At 46.7% G+C, this 11710-nt stretch overlaps 1 protein-coding gene across 2 annotated transcripts in view; it reads right to left on the reverse strand.

The window, feature by feature from the left end:
* Positions 1-1802, reverse strand: part of C9H1orf21 (chromosome 9 C1orf21 homolog) — a 191085-nt gene extending 189283 nt beyond the window's left edge. The window contains exon 1 of one of the 2 annotated variants that reach the window (XM_075936770.2): positions 1644-1802. The gene's annotated coding sequence lies outside the window, so the exon portion shown is untranslated. The remainder of the gene's footprint in view (positions 1-1643) is intronic. The other variant, XM_075936771.2, reaches the window with a different exon arrangement.
* Positions 1803-11710: the final 9908 nt, after the last annotated feature.

Here is an 11710-nt window from a genome sequence, read left to right on the forward strand (position 1 = left end):
AAAAGCAAGAAACAAAATTGATATCCCCTAACATAAAAAAGTGCAAAAGCAAGGCTATGGTGCTCTGGGCTTCTCGTTATCTCTAATTACCTCTAGTCCACCAGTCCACATCCAGGTCACTAGAAGCCACTTGTCAATACCAGGGACCTATACAAAATCAGCTGTTTGCCTCAATCTAGTTTCTAATGCACATTCACATAACAAAAGCCATCATTTCCACTGACACCTTTGCCAGCAGCCTCAAGCAGAGAAGCTAAGGACTGACCAGACATAGGCAACTATGTTCTAACCCAGTTGTTCTCAATCTATTTACCACTATGAGCCACATACGTAGCACTCTGTTATGTGGGCCACAACCACATAATATATAATACCTGTAGGGCCCTGAGTTTGTCACACCGCTGACAGCAGTGTGCTGATTGGGCCACAAGCAGCGCAGGGGCTGAGAACCACTGCTCTAACTTCTTCTGTAGGTGACCCGTTTGTGTTGTTGGGGCTCTAAAGCAAAGGCGGCCAACTCTAGCTCTGCTCCAGGCAAACATCCACTCCTACCAGTCTGCAGTCACCCATGCAGATAGCTACTGATTATTCTGGTGTCCTTAATATTTTGTTGCTCCCAAGGGAACTGCCTTCCCTGCCTCTGTAGCAGAATCAGCTCTAGGGGGGAAACAAGGGGGAGGGGAGGCTGCATGACTTCTGTTCATGTTGATCCCACTCTACAAATGAACAGAGAACTGTCTCCAAAATCTTTAGCTAAGGCTAAACTCACCATTGTAATGTATATGAGGAGTCTGACATCACACCAGGGTAAGCACAGTCTGACATCTACAGTTAAATCAGTGATGGTGTAAGTACTGGCTGCATTACAACCGTTGGATGTTGCAATGCATTTTCTGTTAAACACTAACAATTTTTTTAAATCATTACCGAGGGCCCCTCCCTGGACATCCATTCCTTATGAAGATAAGAAACCTCCAGAGCATTATTTACATTGTCTTAACTCTTGAGCTAAGAAAAATCCACAGACTGTCCACTTTAGCTACACAAACCCTGGCCAGCATCTTTAAGAATGGGTTGTAAAGCAATCTAGGGTAAAAGCGACACAAAACCAGCAACATGCAGAGGAGGGGAGCACCCAGAACCCTAAATCCTCTCTCTGGAGCCGGGGCACTTTGCAAACTGCAGAGGCGCAATGAAATCCCTTCCACGTACAATAACCAGCCAGCCTACCTAGCAGGGACATGAATAATGCATTAGGAGAAGAGGAATCTCTGAGGCGCAGAAATGAGCACATGAATGGGTCAGCCTTTGGGGGGGCCGAGACAAGGGGGATCCCCCAGCCCCTGCACCCACAGGCGGCTGCAAGCAGCAGACTCGCCCTGGAAACTCGGCTCGGGGAGCTGGGCGGGATCCACCGCTTCAGCTCGCAAAGGGCAGCGGCAAATGCTACGGCCAGGCCTCCGCGGGGCTGCGGGAGGCGGCGGAGGCAGCATCTCTGCCCCCTTCCCCAGCGGCTCGGCACTCGGCGGCCGCTGACGCGCCTCCCGGCTCCCCACCCTGCAGGCCTCCCCTCCAGGCCCCCGGGGAGGCTTCGCCCCGGCCAGCTCCCCACGCGGGGGGCGGGGAGACAGGGCAGCACTCACCTCAGCGGCCGCCGAGGCGCGTCCCCCAGTCCCAGCGGGCGGGCCGGGCCAGGAGACCAGCAGCTCCAAGTCCGGGAGACCGCTCCGCGGGGCGCTCCAGGCGGCGGCGGCGGCAGCGGCAGCGGCAACGGAGCGGCCTCTCCGGGCAGCAGGGGGCGGGGCCGAGCGGCGAAGGGGCGGGCCAGAGAGGGGCGGGCGGGGAGCGCGGGGCTGAGGAGCCGGGCAGGCGGGGGCCTGGCTGAGGGGAACGCGCGGGCTCCCCCGGGCTCGCCGCCCGCCGGGCCTGGGCAGCGCGAGGGCAGGCGCTGCGCTTGGAACAAAGGCGGAGGCGCGCCCGCGGGACGCCCCGAGGCCGGGGCCGATGGGCGCCTCGGGGGCTCCAAGCCGCTGGGGTGGCGGGAAGCGTTCGGGCAGCGCCCGCGCGCACTAGCCACGGGAGCGGGTAACCGCTCATCCAGGAGCGTCCCCTCGCCTGGGGCCACTGGCTGCTCCAGCCCCGCAGGGCCGCCGGCTCCCCTCGGGCTGGAGTCAGCACCTCGAAGGGCCGGCAGGACTAGCTGCTGCCGACGGCCAGGGGGCCACCCCGCTCCGACTGCGGTGAGGGGGGGGCGGGCTGGAGCCCGCCCAGTTCAATCAGTTAAACTTAACGCTTAACCAGTTCACTAACGAAACGGCGTGTTCCATCCCTAGTCCTCGCGCTCGGCTGCAGAGATTAGTTACTGTAACCGCGGGGCGCTGACTTAAAACTCGGGCGGCTGGGTGCTGCATCTGCGGTGCTGGGATTGCAGTAGCAATCCCCTGACTTGGACGTGGTTGCCATCATATAGAGAGTTTACAGTTTTGTTCAATGGCTTTCAGCACCCCACTACAAACATGGTTCCAACCCCACTGATTTCTTCCTTGCTCTGTTGGGTGACCTTGGCAAGTCACTTCAGTGCTCTGTGCCTGTGATTTCCTTCCCACCCTTTGTCTGTTTTGTCTCTGACTAAACTTTTCAAGGAAGGGCCACCCTGATTTTATATAACTGTACAGCACCTAGCACAGTAGCTCTCAGCCTTTCCAGACTACACCTCTTTAAGCACTCTGATTTGTCTTGTGCAGCCCCAAGTTTCATCTTATGTAAAAGTGACTTGCTTACACAATCAGGTATAAAAATAAAAAGTGTTACCTCACAACAGAGTTGTTGACTCAAGTCCCACGACTTGGACTTGAGTCTGACTTAAGTCGCCTCGGTGACTCGACTTGAGACTCGACTCGGGTTCATTGTGACTTGAGACTCGACTTGAGCCTTGCTAATTTTGTTAAGTTGACTTGGTGAAAAAATTGTCCGAAAATGCCAATATTGATGGCTTATACAAAAGAGATGTGACATTTTTTAAATTAAGACTTGAGACTCGACTTGGGACTTGACTTGAAAGTGACTTTAGGGACTCGAGACTCAACTTGAGACTTGAACTGTAGTGACTCGAGACTCGACTTGGACTTGACAATGTCCACTTGAAGACAACACTGCCTCACAGTACTATCTGAAGAAATGGATTGTGCCCAGGAAAGCTCATGATACTATCTACATATTTGTTAGTCTCTAAGGTGCTGCAGTACCATTCAGGTTTTTTTGAGATTTTTCACTATTATTCAAAAATTACTTGCTTTCTCCTTTGAGAACATTTGAAATGATTTGAGAAGTTTCTAGGGGGAAGCAGGCCCACAGCCCCTCCCACTCTGCTGAGGCTCCTTCCCCACCATGGAGAGGGGAGGAGGAGAAGCAGTGCACCAAGTACATGCGTGACCCGCCATTGGGAGGGAAAGAGCACGCATGCACCCCAGCATCCCCGGAACAGTGGGGAGGGAAAAGGATGCACAGCCCCAACTTGCCCCATGAGCAGGGGGAAGGGAAGAGGCCTCCCCATCCCCAGGAGCAGAGGGGAAGGAGGAGGTTATGTGTATGTCTACCATCACAAAGATATGGGTAATGTTTGTGATATAAAAATTGTAATAATGGACAAATAATGCTTCCTAGCCTTTATAACTAGATAATACCAAATTAGAGGAAGGAGAAACTGTCAACTGGATTTTGCTACTAAAATAATCAGTAGTGAATTACTATTAATGATTCTCAATGCTTTTAATCCTTAGATTGCAAAGCACTCAGCTAGTGATGAAATTTCTACTTGCAGTTAGTTGTTCTCTTCCTGAGTGGAGTAAGCTTTACAGAATACACCACATGAATACGCTGTGCCCTCTGCCCCATCTGATACCAGAACCAAGTCACAGTTTTTGTCATAGTCTTTAAAGCTTTTAATGGGACTGAACTCGGTTACTTCAGTGACTCCCTTATCATTTGCAACCTCTCCTCCCTGAGACAACTGTTCTCATCAGTGACAGAAGTACTCAATTTGTCCCCTGTGAGACTGTTAGGAGCTGGAAGCAAGGCATAGCTGGTCGGAGGCCCTACACCGTGAAATGCTCTTTTGGTGATTGCACTCAGATTTAACCATTTTCACAGCCCACCTTTTTCATTTGCTAAACCCAGCCAGCAATAGCAAGTGTGATAGAGATTTAAAAAAAAAATCAAGCAAAATCCAAGTGATGAATTTGCAGAAAAGGGAAGTCAGAGTTCTTATCCACTCTTCTCTATATTCAGCACTTACATAGCGTAGTGATTGATTCTCTATAAACAACTTACATGGGGAAATAGCACTATTATGTTTCAAAGTCAAGGTTCTATGAAGGTAAAGGGAACAATTCATGATGCTCAGATTTAAACAGAATTTTTATAGATATACAGATCCACCTACAATAGTCAAAAAGTAATTGCTATCAAATACCTTATGTCTAGACAGAGCTGTAAATATGCTAGGAGCATTGATGTCCATGCTCAGTGCACCAGAGGTCTCAGGCTCCTGGACCCAGGACCACCTGTGGCTCGAGCACTTTCCCAATCCAGCCTGAGAAATATTTTGAAAAAGTTATTTAATCAGGCTCTCGGAGCTGCAGGGAGGGAGGGAAGTGGGGGGGGGGGGGCACACGTCTCCCAGCAGCACCCAGGCCACCAGCACCCGTATAGTCCTGGCCAAAGAAGGTGCTGCTCGAACCAGAAAGCAAAACCCACTGGCCCTGCCTCCGCCCTGATGCAACCGTGTTGACCAGGGAGCCACCTGAGCTGACACACTTCTGTAGTCAGCGGGGCAGGGCCAGTGGGTTTCACTTTCAGTTACCCAGGTCCCGGGAGCAGGGGATCCCAGCACAAGGACATGGATGTTAACGGGGGAGGCAGGATTTCAGTGCAAGGGTGTGGATGGTAGCAGGGGAGCATCCCAGCACAAAGACATGAGGGAGTCAGGGTGAAGACTCAGTGTCAGGTCATTTGTAGGATCCTAGTCTCTGACTGGGCTCCTGGACGCTATCAACTTGCATGTACAGTATTGTCTACCCTAAGCATTCCAGATCAGCTCCCCTACCCCTCTAAAAAAGAGAATGGTTTCTTGAAATCACAGATAAAATAAATTTGGGGATCTTTTTATTTGTCATCTGGTGTTTGAGGTCTTTGGCTGAACTCGGGGAACATTTTCTAGTTTATCTCCTTAAACCATAAGACCTAAAGTCTTCCTTAAATTAAAAAGAAAAAAAAAAGACTGGGATTCTTCTAATACCGTGCACCAACAAAAAAGTATAATCTACTAAATCAGAGTGATCACAGTTGATAGGTTCCCAGATCTGGCATAACTTTAACAACATAGCTCGGGCTTTCCCGGAAAAAAGCCCCCATTATCAGGAGGCTGATTTATCCTGATCAAATCAGGAGAGTTGATGTCATTGATACCTAGTCAGTTTCACAAAATGAGTTGTTAGTTTCACAGATTACCCCTATGGATCCCATGGCTTTGCACACACCTCTCCTCAGCCACCAGGATATGCTGACAGTGGCATGGAGCTAGCAGCACGAAACAACTCTTGCCCAACTGCACTGGGTAGTGGGGTCCCCACTGGGTTTTAAAGTACCCGGAGGTAGCAGGAAGGGCCTGGGGTACATGGGGAGGGGTATCTATAGAGACCTCCCCGCCCCCCAGCCTTGCCAGAGGTGGGTGTCCACTGGCCGGCGAGGAGGACTTGAGGCCTGCACTAGCACTACCAGGGAACTACTCAGCACCACATTAAAACTCATTAGATTATATTCACCTGCAACTGTATATTGTTTATTCCTTGCAGTCTAGACAGGAAGTCACACCAGGGTAGCTGTACCTTACAACCAGTCCTCCCAGTTTCTTGCCAGAGTGCTGAGCTTCCTTGTAGAATTATAGAGTGTAGAATGCACTGAGCTTGGACATCCCCAAGTGGGTGTTCCAAAAGCTGAGTTGCTGCATACACAAGCAGTGCAATTAGCAATTTAATTTAATTACTGTCCCTGCAATGGTGCATTTCCCAACAAGACTGAATGGCATCGATTCACACTTGAAGCATTTCTTTACAGCAAAAAGGATTATGGATTTAGTGATTTTTAAATGACTACAAATTCTGCAGAAATTGTTGGGGGCCTCCAGAGAAACACTGGAACAGCAAAGTGACCTGATTCTGTTCTGTTTGATCCCTGGATTAGAAGGGAAGGAGAGTCAGGAAGGTGATATCACTTTGCTCAGCCGACATTCATGGTGGCATGGAAAGAGACTGTCTGGTTTCTCAGTTGTTTACACCCTAAGAAGGATCTGTATAGGACACACAGGCCTTTCTCTGCTTACTCACTGCTTGTGATGGAGAGACAAGACAGGCTGACTGGCACACACAGCCTGACCTGGATAACAGACAGCAAAGGCACAGCTGTGCTACTGGAGCTGCTTCTGGCCATTGCCCAGTGCAGGCATTACAAACATGCCTGTCTCTTCTCGATCAGCTCTGTCTGCACAGTGAATGAATCATCAAGAAGGGAGAGAGAGAGAGAGAGAGAGAGAGATTGTCTTCTTCTGAGATAGCATTGGCAAGGGAGCCACAGGGCTGCCATTTGAGGAATAAATGCATCCTCTCATTTATGCATAGCGGAGCTTGTGTTGAAAAGGAGGCATCTTGACAGTGATCATGAAAGCTTTATTTTTAAGAGGGGAAAGCCAAAAATATTCACCTCCCACCCCTCTACACTATCTGTCCCATGGCTCTGAGTAACTTTCTAGCCCACCAGAGTACTATATTTCCTCTATTCCTTTCTGTATATATTTTGTCATTTTCATTACTGTTTGCTAAATATATTATGACACATCATTTACCTTGGTCCACAGCTTTGAGACATTTCTATATGGCTTCCTCCCTCTAAGAATTTCACAAATAAATCATTGATGATAGGTAATAGTTAGATGGCATAATAATTTTTTTTCTTACAAAAGTGCTCTAACCCAGAGGCATCTAAATATTGCAGACTGACAACACAGCATATTCTGCTTATGTGATAGTGACATTTTGAAATAGCCACATCACAAGATGCTGAAAGAGATGATTTAATTAAGAGTAGATCCTTAATTAAAAATGAAAAGCCTAAATAACCACTCATTAAACAGTAGTAAAGTTGTTTCTAATAACATGCTTTTCCTACTTCATTGTTCCATGCAAAAGTAATTAAAAAGGATTGTGTAAAGTAAATGCACAATTTTTATAACAGCTTTTGAAAATCCTGAAAATACGTTCCCGCTAATTGATTTGTCCTTTTCTCTTGACTTTTTCTAATGAAATTGAAATTAACATTGGCACTTTGGTTTTTAACGACTTCATTCATACTGTGTTGTATAGAGTGCTAAGATAGCCTGGTTTGTGCATTGGGAATGAATGTAGCTCAACAATGGGTCACATCAGGCCAAAATGTCATTACATGGTCTCTAATTTTGGTTATTAGGCTCAGGTTATTCCGCCCGCCCAAGATCTGTAATTTCAGGGATCCTCTCTACATGCAGATCTCACTTCCTCATGAGGAAAGGAAGTTCAGACACTTCTATAGAGCCATTCCCAGAGTCCTGGATCCTGCAGATGGTGTTTTCTGTGTCCAGGGTTCACAGTGCATGAATGGGGGAAGACTGGATGTGCTGGAGTGAAAGGTGGGCTGACCTGCACACAGGGATGGCCTGAGGGGGTTGCGGGGCCTACGGCAATCCTCTTTCAGTGCCCCAGGTGCAGGGCTGGAAGCAATCCTGCCCCACTCCTGCCCCAAGGCCCACCCCTGCTCTGCTTCCTCTCCAAGCCCTCTCCCGAACAATGCAGCCCAGAGGTTTATGGGGGTCTGGTGCAGCGGTAGCAGGGGTCACCTTCTCCCCACACTCATCACATGGACGGCAGGAGCCGAAGAAGCCCAGCAGCCTTCTCTGCTTCACCCCACCATGCTGCCCTCCCAGTCTGCTGCACCCCACTTCTCCAGGGCAACCAGAGTGCCCTGGGGCTGGGTGGGCGAAGCAGACCTAGTTGCTTAACACAGGGTCCCTGGGCTGGAATCCAGTGCACAAGATGGTGCTGGGTTCCTATATTAGCGCCAAAGAAGAGGCATAAAAGCTCAATGACTGTTGAGTCCAATGTGGAGCTGAGGATCCTAGAAAAGGGGGTGAAAAGTAGCCATGGAGAGGTGAAAAAGAACTCTGGGTTAGGATACTTAGACTTTTTGTTACTCTGAAAGGGGGTCTGGTGGGCTGACATGGCTTAGATGACTAAGTTGTGGTCAGAAACAGGCCCCGTGCAGGGCCAAAGAGGTAATCAACAGGTGTCGCTTAAAGCAAAGATCACTGTAATGCTGTGGTGTGATGTCAGGAGAAACATTTTTATGCATATAGGGCACACACTAGGGAAAGCCCCCTGGGCATCAGCATCTCCTTGGGTGCCATGTTCAAGTACAAATGTTGGTATTTGCACAGAGGTAGTGCATGTAAATCACCACATGTGCAAGACATTGAAGACTGGGTTGAGGTTCCTTTGAAAAATGTGGCTACAGTATTTTAGTGAAATGTTCTTGCAGAGCTAGGAAAAGAAATACAAGCCATAGTGTCACTATTGGCCCTAGAAACACCGTGGACATGTCTGCACTAGAAATGTTGTAATGGCAAAGTTGCAGCTGCACTGATGTTGTGTAGAAAGTTATTACAATGACAGAAGAGGTTCTTCCATAGCAGTAGTAAATTGACCTCTCTAAAAGGTGGTAACAAGGATTAACAGAAGAATTCTTCCATTGACCTGGCACTGTTTATGCTGGGGCTTATGTTGGCTTAAAATTTTTCACACCTCTGAGTAATGTAGCTGGGCTGACACGTTTCTAGAGTAGACCAACCAAGTACTGTAAATAGCTTGTCTTATTTCTTTGCTGTAGTATTTGTAAATACCCTGAGCACGGTTTTTAACTACAGAATTTTCCCTACAAAACTACAAATTTTTTTAGTTAAGTAAAATATTAGGGTCATTAGGATCATTAATAGAATCCCATTAAAGGTTATTTCTTCATTCCATTTTCTGTCAACATCATTATTTTTATCCCTTTTATTCTTAGCAGAGACTTTCAACAAGTTTGTCTCGTCAATCTCCATCAAAATGTTTACATTTTTAATAGCTAAGGCAATACATTCTCCCTTTTTCCCCTGCCTGTCCTTTCTGAGCAAGCTGTATCCTTCTATATCAATTTTCCATTCATGTGTATTATCCCATGAAGTCTCTGATTCCTACTATGCAGAGTTGTATTTATTTACAACTTTATTTATTTACAAATGTTCTCTGCTCTGCCGTGACAAATCTAAAGCCAGGGTGGAGCCATTTTACCAAAAAGTGATGATTATGCTGTCTTGTGCATATTACTAAACCCTTTTTTATAGTATTTTGCACCTACAGGGTAGCTATGTATCATTATTTCATTATATTAAGGATCATACGAGCAGCATGAACTAAACATCTTTGTTTCATCTCCAAGAACAAACTTCTTATTTTTTTATCATGGTAATATTGGAACAGTTAGCTAATCTTTCTACAAATTATTTACATGTAAATCAATGTTCTCACCCACCTAAGCTTCCTTTTTAATGTCTGTTGACTGGACTAGTACACTTCCCTCTTCCCTATCATTTCTAAAAGCAGAAAGGAATTCATGATCTATTTTTGATGGTTTTTATTCCTTGGTCATTTCTGAGCTGAGGCACTGAATTTTATGCTGTCTTTTAGAGGAAATTGGAAAACGATGTAAAATGTGGATGTTACATTAGTACTAATGTAACCCACACCCAGTCAATGTGGTGCTCTCTACCTCTCTTTACCCCTACAGTGGTAAGCCACATGGTCATACTATAATCTTAGTTAATAGATCTGGGTCAGAATAATTAAACTGAGACTTATGGCATGACTACTCCAGGAACTGCAGAGAAGCAATTTCTGAGACACTTGTACTGTAGGTTGAATGTCGTGCTGGGTTTTCCCATGCCAAGTAATGTTAGAGCACTGTTTCTCAAAGTGGTCTGCGGTCCCACTCTGAGAAAACTGCTACCAGGCCACTCTGGCCTGGGTCATGATGCTTCTCATGGCTCTCCTTGGCTGCAAATGATGAACCACAGCCAATGGGAGCTGAGAGACTCCGTGGTTGCGGAACTGGTAAGTAAACAATCCAGAGCAGCCTGCTAGCAGCTTTCTCAGAGTGGCTCCTTGGACCACTTTGAGAAACACTGTGCTACAGTGAGGTCTTTCCTCTTGTGAGGTGAAATTGAAGAAATCTGCCATTGTTCTCAGTGGTTCAGGACCAAGAGGCCTCATCCAAGAAAACTCCTACCGAAGTCAGCAAGAGCTTAGCTCATATAGGCCCAACACAACACTGAAGTGTGTGCTAAACTTGAAGGGAATTTCACATGTTTAAATGTAAATGCTTTCCTGACTTGGTACCTTATGAACCATGGAATTTTGCTCTGAGTTATTGTTAGATTTGGTCTAAACACAGTTCGTGTATCTATATAGCTATTTTAATTAAAGGTATGATTGTTACAGATACAACTATATTGTTACAACCCTTAATGTGAATACTTAGTATAAAAGTGTTTATTCTGCTATAGCTTACTAAAAGATTTACCTGGCATTGCTTATATTCTTAACTCAATTACTTTTTTTTTTAAATTAAATGAAAATGTCCATGCTTCATCTGAATCATTGCTCTGGGGTCGGGCTTGGATGAGGGGTTCAGTATGCAGGTTGCCCCAGGGAGAGAGTACTACCCCAGCCCTCTCTCACACAGCAGCTTGGGGCTGGTGAGAAGCACCTCTCCCTGGCCACCCACTGCAATTCCAGCAGGCTCTGTTGGGAGAGGGAGGTGTATGTCCCCCAGCTGGGGCAGGTCCAGGTTCGCCTGTCCCCTGCACTACTCAGCCAGAGTGAGAAATGCAGCTAAAGTGTACTTCCCCTCACTCTCCTAAAGGGAGTGGGAGGCTCAGAGCTAGGGCAACCCCAGGGGAGAGGACGCAGCCCCAGCCAGCCCAGTTCATTTGCCTGGTGATTCTGTCTCTTTTCTGTATGGTTTTCTGGGAAGCAATCCCATTCCAGGCACATCCCATTTTTCTGGCACAATCAGATCCTTACCTTGCTTTTAAGTTATGATCAGAGGAAACTGTTCACCCTAGCTCTTACCATTTAGGAGGAGTTCTTGAACAAACAGACAAACACACAGACAGACACATTCTCTCAAATATATAATAGATTCCTGTAAGGAAGGGGAATTAGCTATTCTGCTATAATTCATCTTCACAACTGCATACCTGCATCATTCAAACTAGGATCTGTATCACTATATCTATTGTTTAAAAAAAATCAATCTCCTAATCAACATAGTTTTACAAGAACAAAAACTATGAGCAGATTAGGCCCAATATAAATGTAATGTGTATATGCATGGTGAGAAATGCTTTGGGGGGTTCGTTTGCTGTCTCATGCATCCCCACATTTCAGAAACAAGAAGAATGAAAGACGTCATGGATCAATCTGCTTTGATTAACAGAATAACTGACTCTACATGTAGTCCCTTTACTAAAGGGGCCTCTGTTTTATTCTGAAAAGACCCTGTGTGCTACAATCCAGACTACAATTCC

Source organism: Pelodiscus sinensis, chromosome 9 (assembly GCF_052426305.1).
Source record: "Pelodiscus sinensis isolate ZL-2025 chromosome 9, ASM5242630v1, whole genome shotgun sequence".
Taxonomy (NCBI): domain Eukaryota; kingdom Metazoa; phylum Chordata; order Testudines; family Trionychidae; genus Pelodiscus; species Pelodiscus sinensis.